Raw genomic sequence first — 15,287 nt, forward strand, 5'->3', positions numbered from 1 at the left:
TAGACAGGCTGGTGCACGTCTGTGCAGGTCACCGAGAAGGCAAAGTGCATTCTAAGCTGATTAATTGGGTCCCTCCTGGGACTGCGAAGCCTTTGCCCCATGCCAGCCCAGATACCCGGAAGATGGCAAGATGGCAGGCACACGCCTGTGTTTCTGAAAGCTTTCTGTCTGAGAGTCTTAATGCATATTTACACATATACTTAAAATACTAATATTTAAAATGTAATTAAAAGATTTAAAACCATTTTAATACTAAAGGGAGACAAACGATAACGCCGGAGTCATTCAAGTTCTTAAGACAATGGTTGGTCAGTGTAATTCATTAACATTGCATTGTTTGAGTCTTGGGGAGACCCGGTGGGGTTCTGGTATAAAGAGGGGGCCGGGGCGCACCCTCAGCACTCGAGCTGGAGATGCTGGGGTAGGAGGGCCCATGCTGATGGTGAAGAGCGGATGGCCAGCAGGGCCCACTGTGCTATCTGGGTGTGAGGCCCCAGGGAAGAACAGCCACGGGGAGACAGGGAGCGTCCCGGGCTGCTCCCACAGCAGGTTCTCATCCAGGACCGCACTTGTCCACCTCCTCACGACTGACGCGTGGGGCCAGACACAGCTCTCCCGTGCTCTGAGAAAGGCGGAGCAGCATCCCTGGCCTCCCCGCGCTCGAAGCCAAGAGTGGCGCCCTCCCCAGTGGTAACAACCGAAAACGTACCCAGACACTGCCAATTGTCCGTGGGTGGCACAATCACCCCCGGGGCAGAACCACAGATTCGGGAAGACCATCCCTTGGCCTCCATCCCCTGTCTGACCAGCTGGGAAGGTAAGACATTGGAGGGTTTCCCTGTTCTCCATCAGCAGTCTGGAGCAAGACCAGCCATACCCCCACAAGGTTTCTGATTTCTACACTGACAGGAAAATAGGTGTCATTTGCCAGTTTCGTTGATGTGAAGGATAGACAGACATTTGTCTCATGCTGGCTGCCTTATAATCTTCCGACCTGGAAGTAGTAAATTCACTCAAGCTTTACGCTGACTCTCAAGAACAGGAGGGTTTCAGTGGCCCATCTCAAGGCAACAAGAATTCATTCCATGTACATCTCCAAGCAAATGCTGAGTGGACATAACAGCCTTTATTTATGTACTATTGTCTCACAGAGGGTCCGATGCTCAAAGGACGCCTGACCCAGATGCCATCATCAGGGAAGACAGAGAACACCAGGCCCTGCGGCTCCTGTTCTGTCCCAGCCTGGGGCCCACACCCTCCGCTGGGTCACTCTCGCAGCACTCGCTGACACTATTCCCCACCTTGCCAGGTTCCCAATTCCAGGGGCGAGGCGCTGTTTTCTTGGCAGCATAAAGGACTTTCGGAAGCAATAGGAAAACAATTTACTAGGAAAAAGAGAACACAAGATGGGAACTTAGAGTTCACAGGAATAAAATATTTTGAAAAGTCAACAATTATCTAAATAAGAGGCTCAACTTCACTCACAATCAGTGAATAATGTAAATCACAATAACATCTGGTCACCCATTTTCTGTTTGAGGAAAAAAAAAAGAGGAATAAAAATGTTGTAAGCCCCCATGGTCAACTAGAACATATAAAAAAACAGGCCCTTTCCTGCAGGGCTACTGGCTGGGGGATTTGACACAATGTTTCCTGGGCGAGAATTTGGTAGCAATTTAACTCTACCTACTTGCTGGAAGTATAATTCTGTTAAAAAATTGGCCTGAAGTCATACAAAAAAAAAAAAAAAATGGTTATTTCCTGAACTATTTTAATTTGATCATCTAGATTTCTTTCTTTTACCTTTAAAATGAGTTTAATTAAAGGCAAATCAAACCAACTACATAGCAAAGAGGATGGATGGCCCATTGATGGATGACCACAGCCTGATGCCTGTAGTTCCCAAAGTAGTTTCTCACGGAACACCAAGTCTACAGGTCAAGGGGGTGTCCTGCCCTGCAGGATCAACGGTGGGGGGGGGGGCGGCTGGCGCGTTTGCCAGGGGCCTGCAGTCCAGAGGGGGTGGGGCCCCTACACCTTGAGTGAAAGGGTTGCATCCCTTGCACAAAGGATACATATTCCTGGACTACTCCCAGCAAATGCCCAAATGCACCCTGGCTCATGGCTTTGAGGAAAGATTGCTCCAGAGTTTTGTGTTACCCATTGGCAGGATGCAGTAAGTTAGTAACAGGAAAGGGTTATCACTGCTCATCTCTGCAGGGGGGCAGAAGAAATGGCCTGGCAACTGAACCCCCATTTAGTGAAGCAAATGCCTGCTGAGGGTCAGAGTCCCCACCCTGGGTCCCACTAATCTGACCCTACTTCTGTGCTGCGTGTACTCAGAACTCTCTGTTCCCTCATAGCTCTCTGTTCCCTCATCACAGTAGCGCTGTGTTTCTCTAACGTATCTAATTGCTGTTTTCTAGAGAAGGGTGGAGCCGACTGCCAGCCAACCCGAGGGCCCGGTGTTTCTGCTCCTCTATGTTAAAAACTTTAAATTACATGTTGATTCCAGTCCTATGAAATTTAGTAAGCAGTGCATTGCGTTTAAATAAATTATAATAATCAATCTCCAGTGTTTGAATTAAAGCTTTTTATTGCATGATTTGACTGAATACTGTAAAAACCTCATTAATTTGTATGCCACTAATTTGTAATTTGTGATAAAGCATGGTGGGGGGAGGGAGAACCCAGACCCAAGTTCCTCTTTACGCTGCAAATCTCTTTCATGAAAGTGCAAATCAGCACTGTAAACAAGGGTGCAGGGGGTCTGATTTGAAATACTTAAGAAAATAAACTTTTCAAATACCTTTTAGAAGCATCATTTACATGCATACAATTTATATGCTAATTACAAATCATTCCGGTCTATTCACTAAAGTAATTCCCTTGAGAACCTCAGCTGGGCTTTTTCTTTCTCTTTCTTTCTCTATTTTGCTTTGTTTTTGTTTTTGTTTTTGTTTTGGCCTCAGTTACTATTACACTTGAAACTTGCAAAATGTGTGTCCCCAACAGGTTCTATAATTTAAATGGACTTTGTCTAATTAATTTAAATGAGTAAAGTTTCACTGCAGTTTTTGTCACTTTTACTTTCTCCTTTGTATTCCAATGTGATTCTAAAATGCTTAGAAGGTTGTTCTTCCTAAAGCAGAATTCTTAACAGGGGTAGTGGGACTCGCTTGAACAAGCTGGCGGGGGAGAGGGTCTCAGATTCCAGGACGCTAGTCATCGTTCTAGGACTGGAAGTAGATTCTCTAAGAATGCTTTGCATGTAGAGGGGTGTGTGTTTGTGTGTGTGTGTTGGGGGACAGAGGCTGCTGGTCCTAAGAAAGTGCTCAGGAGAGAGTGACCCCCATTTCTAAACGGAGGAGGCCCAATAAACTCGGTAAATATTAAACTTGATAAATACCATCTGCATTTTATACAAGTAACAAACTCATCCTCCTGGTGCTCCTTTCACATTCTCAAATCATTTACCTTTCTGAGAGCCCGGACTGTGAGGGTCCCTGTGCCAGAAAAATGGAATCAAATATTTAGGTCATAACTGCACAAATAGATTTTCCGAGGAGAGACGGAAGAAAAGGGATGCAGGTCTGCACCGACTCTGCCACAGCCCCGCCCGCAAACCGACTGTCACAGGCCCTTGCGTTCTGCAGGACCACAGGCGTGGGATGGAGCAGGGGGCTGAGGGAGAAGGGCAGCATGCGGACGGGCCAGCTGTGCTGTGGATACACAGCCTTGGTGCAAAGTCAACTGAGAAGCTTGTCTTTTCTCAATTTATTTACTTTACTAATTGGGTTACAAAATAAAATTAAGATCAACAACAAATGCCCTCCTTCAAGCCATGTAAATTACATATTGCGTCTCTCCTGGTGTAAGTTGAGGTGGTGATATAATTAGCTCACTGGAGGAAGGCTGGGGTTCAGAGAATCGAGCGCATACCTTGGAATTCCGGTCTTACACAACATAATTATTCTTATGCAAAATATAATTAATGAAGAAAATGCCTCAGATGTGTGGGCTAGGAAGGCAAATATAGCCATCCTTTATTGTGCCTTCAAGGTTAGAATTATTATAGCACTTATAATTTTATTATAATTACCCATAATGAGACTCCACACATGTGATGTAGTCGACATGCTTCTGACAATGGAAGTTTGCAGAACGCCTCATTAAGTATTTTAGTGCATCTTTATGTGGCTTTCGCGCCGCCTCCCAGTTTTGGTGGCAACACAGCCCATGTAAAGGCATATGTACATATTTTAATAAAAAATACTACCATTAAAGATCATAAAATGATTACAATGAATAGATATTAAGATGTCACAGCTGTATAAGCCATTCCTTTTATGTACTCCCATGCCGAATTGTTTTATGACCTATCATAAGCCTATTAAACTACTGGTAATAAAGGATTGTAATTAGTGATAAAAACCTTGTTGCTTAGTGAGCCAAGACAGTCATCCTTACTTTGGATTTTATTGAAAGTAATCAAGACGGAACCTTCAGCAATGTCAAATACCAGTTGAGAGCAAGGTTGTACTTTTACTAGTGACTGGTAACACTTAACCTTTCCTGGGGTTTCTCCTTCTTCAATTTGCTGGTGGAGGGTTTTTGTGTTGTTGTTTTGTTTTTTGGTTTTTGGTGTGTGTGTGTGTGTGTGTGTGTGTGTGTGTGTATGTGTGTGTGTGTGTTTTGCTTTGCCTTTTGTCTTGTGTTACTTTGTTTGTAAACCTGAGATACAGGAGGGAACATTCCAAGCCCAAGATGAGCTAGCAAAGGCACCCGCGTGACCCACAGCGCAGCCCTGTGGGCGCTGGCTCCTGGGGCCCAGCGTGTGGAGCGCGCAGGATGCAGCCCGGCATTGGCTCCGCTCCCTCAAGCCCCAGGACACTGCAAAGAAGACATCCATTCTCAGAACGGAGCTGCACAGGGGCTGGGGAGGAGCAGCTAGTCTTAGAAGCCCTGCAAAGAACTGAACAAAACATGTGACTTTTGCGGTTATCAAATCAAATTAACTTTCTTCCTAGTCATCCTTGGTCGAATGTGAACATCGCTTGCAGAGGCACGAAAGCCCCCCCACCCCCGCTAATCCGCAGGGCAGTGCCCAGGCCTCTGCACCTTTGTGCGTCCGCCTCCCAGAATACTTGGCCTGCGCCGCCACACTCAGTGGGTTGCTTCTTGCTCTGCTCTTGTGAAAGTTGACTTTTCCAGCTCCCATAAGGTACAGTTCTCATATCTTAACTTCAAAATTCTGGGTCGAGCAGTTTTATCAGAGGATAAGAGCGTGGAAAAGAAAGTCCCAGGGCCCAGGCAGGCAAAGGACAGCATTTACCCCAGGCTTGGAGTTCCAGGTCCTCAAAGGGCAGCCTCTGACCTCAACAAAAGCAGCTCTGAGAGCCTTTTCCCTAACTGCTTAGGTAAACTGGAGACCCTGGGTTTAAGTGAGAACAATGGCCCAGACCTGCATTGTGCACCTCAGGAACTGGAGAACATATCAAAGAGTGAAGACCAGGTGGAGGGTCCCCTGGTCTCTGTGTGCTAACTGGACTTTGCAGCCCACTGTGCTAGGCTTTCACAGCACTGAATTGAGCAATAGGGGAACTATAGTAACGGATAATCGGCTTCAGGTCAATGGAAACTATGTATCTTGGTGGGCAACAAAGCAGGGCTAAAAAAAAAGAAAAATCCTAAAACCTGCTAGAGGACCTTGGTGGGGGGGGGGGGGGGGGGGAGGAGAGACCGCCAGCAGGGCGCTGCCTGAACTCTGCAGGGGGCTGAGCAACCTGGCCCCCTTCTCACCTCCACATTTCTCTGGGAAGGGGCCTTATGCACAGAAGCCAGGAGCCAGGGATGCAGTCCTATGGAGTGGGTTTAAAACACAGATGCTCAGTAATTAATCTGACATTAAATAGGATAAGTGGAATTAAATGCAAAGAACCGGTTGAGTCTCCTGGCGGACTAGAGCATCTAAGTGCAAGTGCATCCCGATGTTAGGCCTGAAGAGGCCTGAACCTAGGGCAGGGCCGAACCCTTTCTGTTCCTGCTGTCCTCTGGACTCTCATCCCAGCTGCTCACAAATACAAGCTGTGCTTTCTCGCTTTGCACTGTGCCGGGGGGGCGGGGTGTGTGAGTGTGAGTGCAGTCTCAGGGCAATTGTAAGGTGGTCCAAGAGCCTGCTCATGCTCCCCGAAATACCAGTGTGGTCAAATGTCCCCTCACTGGACATCTGTGGGGGAATCAGGGCCGCAGGAGGCTGCTGGCTTTTGCTAGGGAGTCAGAGAGACTGTTCATCTATTTTATTTATCTTAAATGTATCCAGAGTTGTAGGGCTAAATATGAAAGCTGTAGCAGTTGGTCAGGTTTTAAGCTACTGGAACAAAGTTAAGCTCCTTCGTCGGCTGGCCGAGATACCCGCCATAAGCTGACAAGTAATTAAACCGCCATATCTATAACAACTGTCATCTCTTATTTCTGTGCAACTTGGATGTAAACCAAAGGCAAGAAAGCCAAGAAAGAAAAAAAAAAAAAAAAAAAAGACTAGAGAAGAGAAGTATGGTTGTCCAGGACCACTGCTGGGCCGCTTGCTAAACAGTTTAGCAGACCTGGGCATTTAGAGTCTTGTAGCCCAGATCAAAAGGGTCAGCGCTCCCTTTACCAATTAACAGCAGGGAGAAGCACATCAAATAAGGTGTAAATTTGAGCTCTGCAGTTTTGAGGAAGCCAAGCATGAAATGCATTCTAATACTGCGGAGTGGCCGGCTTCGAGCTGCCTCGATGCTGTCCCTGCTGCATTTCCCAGAAGCTGGGGACCCATGGGCTGGCGTGCAGCACCCCGCCCACACCAGCCTGACCGGCTGGGACGCTCCCCAGGAGACTCCTGGGGCTGATGCTTCATTGCTTTGGTCCAAACAAAACCTCCTCCTTTCCCGCTCTCCACAGGCTCTCTGTGGGGACCCAGACACAAGGTCCCTACTCCGGAGAGGTCTCTGTACATGTGGAGATATTTTGTATCTCCGGGTATCGGAGCAGGGCTTGGGGCTCTCCAGGGTTCTAAGTGACGGGGAAACAATAAGCAGAGTAGTGATCGGCCCACCTTTCTGGGTTCGGGGCTGAAATTAACAGACCACTCTGCCAATCAGCACAGTCGGAGCTTCATTTTGTGCACAGACCTCATTTGCTTGATGCATTTGAAAATAATGTTACGGGGACCAGTACCACTGAATTGAAATGGCTCCATGCTTTCCAAGATAAGCAGGCGGTTAGTGCCTCTGCATTTCAGCCTTGTGAGGAGAGAAGTAGCTTTGCTCAAGAGCCTGGCTTTCAGGGGGAGAGCACTTGGGGTAGGTTCCATTCACAAACACACAATGACACTCTTCATCCTTACTTGCCTGATGCTAGACGCCACCTGCATGGCACCTTTAGGGGGGAAATAAAAGTATCATGCAGCATTTCAAAATTCAGACATTCCTGTTTGCAGGAGGACTTGAGATTTCTAAGGGAAAATGTTAAACATTTAAGATGGTCTATTGACCCTCCCTCAAGACCTTTGTAAACCAGCCCCTGCCTCCCCCTGCCCCCAACATGGAGGAATGAGCAGCATACTTGTTAGGGCTTTAATTGCAAAGATGTCTGATGTTTTCCTTTTAAAACCCCTTAATAGTTTCATAGTTTTTCTGTTCAAATGGCCTGTAAGCTTTGTTAATTTACAAGTCCTCAAACTTGGAATTACTTGCCAATCTTGGAAACACAGACCCAATCCAAGGCCCATCCACACATTCTGTTTGTTTTTCTCCTAATGAAAAGTGTGACAAGCAAATAATTAAACTGAAAAAGTGAGCATAAATTAGAGTCTGCAGTTACAGAGCAGGTCGCCTTTTGAAGACTGCCTTTTAAAAGATGTGCTTCGGGAGAGCACTCACTCGGTCATTTAAATTATCTGGCTTAAACTGCATGTGGTTCTTCTGTAAGATGGTTTATCCCATTTCATCAAATAGAATGTTTGATGTGCCTTGGCATAACAAATTATCTGTGTTGGATTTATTTCAGTGAATTCCCCTTCTCCTTCTGGTTTCAAGAGAGTAAGCCCTGGGTTTCTAAATATTATGAAAACAACCAGATCTGAGAGACATTATATCCACAACAAAGGAAAACGAGTGACCAGCCCAGTTACATTGTCTTTTGAACAACAAGTCAATGCAGACAGAAGTAAATGACAGTTAATTACAAATTACATTCTGGTTGGGGCTGAGCAGGCCTCTTGCCTTGAATAATGATCGGGCCCTCAGGCACTCACCTGCCTGCAAGCGACCAGGAGACACAGGCTGGGTGCTACACAAGTTTCAAAACAAGCTGCTAAACACAAAAGCTTATTGGATTACAGAGATTTAGGAAAAGCATTCAGATCTCTCGCGGCAACTGCAGGACAAGGGCAGGCAGAGGGGTTTCTGGGGGAGGGGTGGCCACTCACTGTACCTTTGGGAATGCCGGCCCCAGTTTCCATGGAAGGGGATCGCCCCTTGTTTGCGGAGGCTGCAGAAACTGTCCCACCGCAGGGAAGCCGGGCGGTGCAGGGGGCGCCTTAAAACTCAGCCAACGAGCCGGGACAGTAGTAGATATTTTACCGAGGATATGTCAGACTCCGAATCAAAGGAATCCAGGAATGCACTTAGAGTGTGTATTTTTTTTTTAACCCGAAGAGAATTTTCATGACCCATCGGCAGATACTTTGATTCACTAATGATTTATTTTACTTTAAACACTAAATGAATTTATTGCATTTTAAGTCAAATTTTAAGTTACGACATTTGCAAAAAATAACGGGATGTTGAAAATAATGAATGTCGGGCGTGTCTGCATTGAAAAGACCTTGGCTTTTGTAATTCACTAAAGTAATTTCTATTCATTTAGTTGAGCTAAATGCTTATTGTTAAAGACAAAAGCCCCAACAGTTTGACATTGAGATCATTATGTATGTTAGGAACGTGGTGCCGTCCAAGGCCACACCGTGAGCAGTAAAAGCAGAGACTGGGGGTGGGGGGAGGGGAGGCTCCAGGGATTAAAATGCAGACCACACCGTCCTCTTCAATAACTTTCCATTTAGACCTGATTAAAACCTCAAACCAAAGCTCAACGGCCACATCGCCAGGATGATTTTTTGTTGTTGTCATCAAACAAATGACACGGGCCCTTCTCACTCAGGAGATAGCTCGACAGCCAGGACCTCACCCCAGCTCAGTCTTAAAACTGTGCACAATTTTAAAGAAAGTATAAACACATGCAGAAAAGGATCTCTTGTGGAAGCACGGAGAGGTATAGGAGGTAAACACACCTCACATTCCTCAACAGCATCAATAAAGCGTGCTAATACACCTCTCGTGTGGTGGGAGGGACTTCCGCCCCTGGAAGGGGTCTCCAGGGTGTTCTTACAGGGTGCACACCGCTCACCCCATGGAGCGCTCAACCCACAGAGGCCCCTGCCACATAAGCCACCAGAGAAGGGATCAGGAGCCGGCATTTCACTCCACCTCCTCAGGAGGAGAACAGGCAGAGTCCTCATTACACCCCCACTTTGGAGAAAAAAAAAAAAATGGCCTGTTTCTTCCTTGAGCAGAAAGTTTTGTACCTGGGACAAATGGTTTGCTTGTGAGCTTCTGCAAGATAAAATTAGATTAAGTCCTGCTGAGATACTTCAAATGTTCTTTTCCCCCTGCTCAGAGAGAAGACAGGCTACTCAGGAGCCAGAACACGAGGCTGTCGCCCCAGGAGTCTGTCCAGAATGGGTGTGTGGGAGTATATTTAAGGTGCTATGAAAACCTCAGAAAAGGTTCCACTCTCCATGTCTCACTCTCGTGCTGCAAAATGTGAAAGCGACTTTTAGAGAGGTGGGCGTTTCCCACGAAAATGGGCAGAGGGTACACTTCCAATCCGAGGGAGCAGGATTAGTTTATCTAGAGGGATCCTTTGAGTCTATCCAAGGAAGACATCTTCTCAAGGCCCCTGGAAAAGACACCTGTAAGAGCTCTTCCCCTAAAATCAGGGAGAAAAATAGCTGCCTTCTCCGCCTGGAGGAGAGCAGTTCTCTTATCGGCGGCAGAGTGACACTGAATGTACTGAGAGTGACATGGGCAATCCATCTTGTCATCAGCACAGTGAGGGGCCAGAGGCACCTCCACCTTCGGGACACAGCCTAGAGGCAGGGACACTTAACCCCTGCGAGCCCGTGTCCCTGCTGCGCCGAGCCGGAGGTGCCTGCGGAATGACAGCAAATCCATAGGACCCACAATCTCCCATCGTGACAAGCGCACACCAGGCCGCCTCATAACACCATTAAACTGCATCATGACGGGAGTGTAAGACAAGGCCTTTATTATGTGCCTTGTTGAGCCATTTAGAAGGTCTTTGGCAAGTCTGTGGCTGCTCGCAAAGGCCAGGGAAGCTAAGGCAGCGGACGCCATCTTGCACCTGGTCAGGGCAGTTCTGGGGGGTGGGGGGGTGGGGGGGTGCGGGGGTGGGGGGGTGCGGGGGTGGGGGGGTGGAGGGGCTGCCCACGAGAGAACTCAGATTTTGAAACCAGCACCCGACTTCCAGGATGACTGCTCTCCGAAAGTCTGCAGGGCACACAAGCTACGTATCCATTTAGTGAACGCATGTAAATGCTATTGTGTCCTAAGTAAATGTTGACCAATTTCGTAAGCTTTCTTTTTTTTTTAATTTTAATCCATAACAGATAATGGTAAGACACCAGGCCTGGGAGATGCTCTCGGATTTCACATAGCATTTTACCTTGTCATCTAGGAAAACCTGGATCATGGAAGTGACAGATGTGATAACGTGTGTGTGAATGACATTTGGGATGTTATTCTGAACTTGTAAGATCGTGAGTGCTCAGTTGTGATCCCCACTGACACACACACGTGTGATATTTCTCTGGTCACTGTGTTTTACATATAATATTTGCAATATGAAGTAAGCAAGTTTCCCTTGTAACTTTTTCTAGTTTTTTTTCTTAATTTCCTCCTTCCATTTTGTTAAACCACAACAAGCCTTTCTTGGGTTAAAAAGAGAGAAAAAAACTCTAGTTGAATAGTAATATGGTCATTTCATGTATATGCAAGAAAAAGATCTTTTCACACCTTGATGAAATTAGCATATATTTAAATACTAATGAATTACCAGTGACTGGTTAAGAATACCGAGCACTACCTGCACACTCACTTATGTGTCCCTGGCCTGGGAGACATCGGATTCTGGAGACATTTGAGGTGGTCGAGGCATGACTTTATTTCACAAGATGCTAATACTCAGTCCAAACATGGGAAGATGGCGGGAAGACTGAAGATTTCCTCGAAAGAAAGTTGTCTCAAAAATGGAAAAACCAGGCCCAAATGAAAATAAAAACTGTCCTGGGCTTGAGTTGGCTTCCCATGTCGCTCGGCTGCTCAGTGGGCCCGTGCAAACTTGTTTCCACCAGCATTTTGTTGACCGCGGACCTGTCCAATGCAGAACTGGATTAATGAATTCTTTGCATGGATACCTCGTAGCACGGAAAATTAAAGTTTAATTTAAGGACACACTTGAAGGAAGTTTTTAAGTGTTTCGTTATCCTGGCAATAATTGTGTGTGTCTCAGGTCGGTGTGGTGTATCTGTCGATCACATCAGCAGTTTGCTCTAATACCTCCACCTTCAAGTCTCCACTGCAGGCTGAGCTGGTGACCAGGCCTGGCAGGTCGTGCGGCCTGTGCACACACATCCTCCCCGGCTCTTAGTGACAGAATCTCAGTACACCCCCAAAATCCCAACATCGTCTTCCTAGTAGACAGATCTTTTCATTTTAACGCACTCCTGGGCTTCAGTTAGGGCCATGCGACAAGAATGCTCCTATAGGGCAGACGCTTCCCTGAATAACTGGGTGTGGATGGACTTCTTTCTTTGCATCCCCTTCCTATCCAGTCCTACACAAACCATCGGCTGAGCCCACTCTCCGAGGGCCGCGGGAACATACAATGTGAAACTCTTAACTCTGTTGGGTGAAATGGGTTATTGTTGGCTGTGTCTTAGAACAAAAGGTCACAGCAAAAAGGCTCAAAGGAATCAAAGTTGCGACCATAGGGAGAGAAATTTTTTTTTGTTGGGTTTGACTCAACCTAACTCAAACACCGTCCCTATGTTGAAAATCAGGATTAATTTTAAAATGTATGTATATTCAGTTACGTGTTCCACACAAGACGCTTCCCAAACACGATGAGTAAAATTCATTGTGAAAGGAAAAACTTTGACCATAGACACATGGGATTGTAACTGAGTGAGACTCATTGGTTTGGGACAAAAATTGGACATGGTATCGATGTTTTAACATAATCCCCGCCTTTATCTCAACATTGGGCTTCTCCCAGTTTTATTAAAGAATAGTTGAAGCTCCAGCCTTGGAGAGCAGGTGGCAGGCCTGAGAAGTTAGGAGCAGACTCCACATTTCCTAGGTGAAGAAAGTTTGCCCCAAAGGGGGACCTGTCTTGTATGGTTGTTTTAGGCAAATTATCGCGTGGTGAACACAAGGATCCCTGGGCTGGGTTCTCACAGGGTCGCTCAGCACTGAGTCTGTCCTCTCCCTTGTGCCATGTCCAAAGAGTCTGGGATTGTTTTAGGGTGTCTGCCTATGGGCCTAGAGCAGATTGGCAGACTTCTGCTGTGGAGGGCCAGATAGCCAATCTGTTCAGCTTTGGGGACCACACATGGTCCTGGAGCAGTGTGAGAACATCTGTGGGCAATACGTAAACTGGTGAGCATGGCTGTGTTCCAATAAAACTTTATTTACAAAAACAGGTGGGAGGGTCTCATTTGGCCCACAGGCCATAGTTTCTGAATCCCTGGGTCTCATGGGAAACCTCAGCCTCTAGGACCAGCCCAGAATTTTTTTTTTTTTACAAGCAACACAAACACTAATTCTGAGCTTCTCTTTTCATAGTTAGCTCTTTATTTTGAGCCTTAAGTCAGTCTGTTGCAGAACATATTTTATTGCTCAACGGATTATCCCTGGCAATATACATTTCTTTATAGTTTTAATCCAAAAACTGCAGTAGGCAAAGCTTTGTCTCACTTATTGTAGACACTGTGTTTTCCAGGACTGCTGTCCTTCAAGATCCTACTAATCCAAGAAGTGGAGTCAAGATGTGTGTGGGGGGGAGAGTGGGGGGGGGAGAGGGAGAGAGAGAGAGAGAGAACGTCATGTTGGCGCTATGTGCTAAATAACAGGGATGGACAGCCTCGGTTCAGATGAAGAAATGCCCCTAAGACACAGGAAGTCAAGGGTTAATAACAAGAGTTATAATTATAATAATAATGGCAACAATACAAATAACAGTATGTACCTCCATCTATTGAATACCTGCTGTGTGTCAGGCATTGTGTTCTACATTTTCTATGCATTCCATCATTTAAAGTTCACACTTAAAGTAGGGCTTGGCTGGACTCTGCCCTTGATGATTTGCATTAACTCACGGCCAGGGAGTGCTTACCACGGAGCAGCTGAAACATTTTGGCTCGTGGAGAGAAGAGACAACACTGAGACAGAGACGTGCATGTGTGTTTTAGCACGCAGGAAAGGAGGACAGATGTGGGGACATAGGGAGAGGGTGTGGCCCGGGTGTGGGGAGCCCCAGGGGCGTGCAGGTACTGCCTGTCACCTGGTGGGAGCCATCCCAAGTGTGGGAACCCGCCCTCAGCCAGCAAGGTTCTGAAGGCCCCTGGAGCACTTACAGATTCAACCTGGGTCCTGCCAGAACGGGGGTTGTACCCGGGAGTGCTGGGGGGCAGCAAGGAGCAGTTGAGAAGAGTGGACATGATAGAGCCATTAGCAGGACTCCTCTAGGAACCTGCCCTGAACACATCTAGTGACCCTGCTTGGCCAGCAGGGGCCCGAGGGAAGCTCTGTCACTGTACCGACTCCTACAGATCTTGTCAACGCACGTACGCAAAACGCTGGTTTTGATCTCCAAAGTTGGAGCTACCTTGTCTGAAAGAATGCATCGGAGTGCTTAGAAAAATACTGAGAAAGTTCTACCAGAGCACAGTGAAGTGGGCCGTCCGTGCATGCCGCCACTGGGGACCCGCAGGGAATAGGTGCTTGCAGGAAGACATTTCCCTGGACCAGTGTGTGGGGCCAGCAGGGTGCTGGTCCCAGGGCAGGGCTGCATTTCTCTGCCAGCTGATCTTGAAAAAAGTACTTGGCTTTTGTGGTCCGTGATCCTCTTCTCTAAACTAATATGGTCGGGCAAGAGGCATTCTGGTGCTCCTTGGAGCTTCTATGTGCAATGAATTAAAAACTTCCAACTACGGAAAATGTCAAAGAGATAAGCACTGAGGATCATCACAGGAGCAGGAAAGCAACCCAGGCTCAGATAATGTCCAGCTTGACTGTGTTCTACATCTCTGACATCTGGTCATTCGTTCAGAGCATAGACTGTTGAGGTACAGAAAGGTAGGCTACCAAAAAAAAAAAAAAAAAACAAACAAACCCAAAAACCTGAATAGATATAAAATAAGAGGATTCTATCCACTCAAGTTACCTGATCAATGTGTAACTGGGGAAGGGCAGGGAAGGGGTCTCTCTGCAACCAAGTGATGGGGTGGATGCCTGAGTTTGGGAGAAGAGCCTTTTGACCAGTGCAAAGGTCTTGGGGCAGGAATGAGCTGAGCACAGACTCTTGGAGATCAGCAAGGAGGCCATTGTGGCTGGGACAGAAGGAGATGTGGGGGGAGATCAGGGTGCATCCCGAGGGCCTTGCCGGCCACAGGGAGAATTTGGATGCAGTACTCTTGAGGAGCTGTGGAGGACTTCCAGGAGCAGGGGAGAGGCTCGATGTGGTGGGTGTTTTCAGAGCATCCCCCGTCCGCTGTGGTGTGGATCAGTCATGGGTGTGGGAGCAGCTCTGGGGAGCTGGGGGTGGAGCGGAGCTAAGGGCCCCAGCAGAGCTCGGGCCATGACTTGGGTTCTGGAGACCTTCTGGAGTGGGTCCAACAGCACTCCCTGGAGTGGATGGGAGGGGGTCAGCAGACAGAGGAGCGGGTGGGGAGTTAAGGCCGCCTCCTAAGTTTGGGGCCTAAATGGACCCTTTGGGATGCAGCTGTGTACTTCTGCCAGGGACTCCAAGGGAACAAATTCTACAAATTAATCAAAATGATAATTGGCACAGGGGATCTAAGCCAGTCTCTGAGGGAGAGACAGCTTCTCTGTTTCTATTGGAAGGGAAAGACATGTGTGTCTTCCTGGAGACCAGAGGGAGGAGGG

Source organism: Zalophus californianus, chromosome 5 (assembly GCF_009762305.2).
Source record: "Zalophus californianus isolate mZalCal1 chromosome 5, mZalCal1.pri.v2, whole genome shotgun sequence".
Lineage (NCBI taxonomy): Eukaryota > Metazoa > Chordata > Mammalia > Carnivora > Otariidae > Zalophus > Zalophus californianus.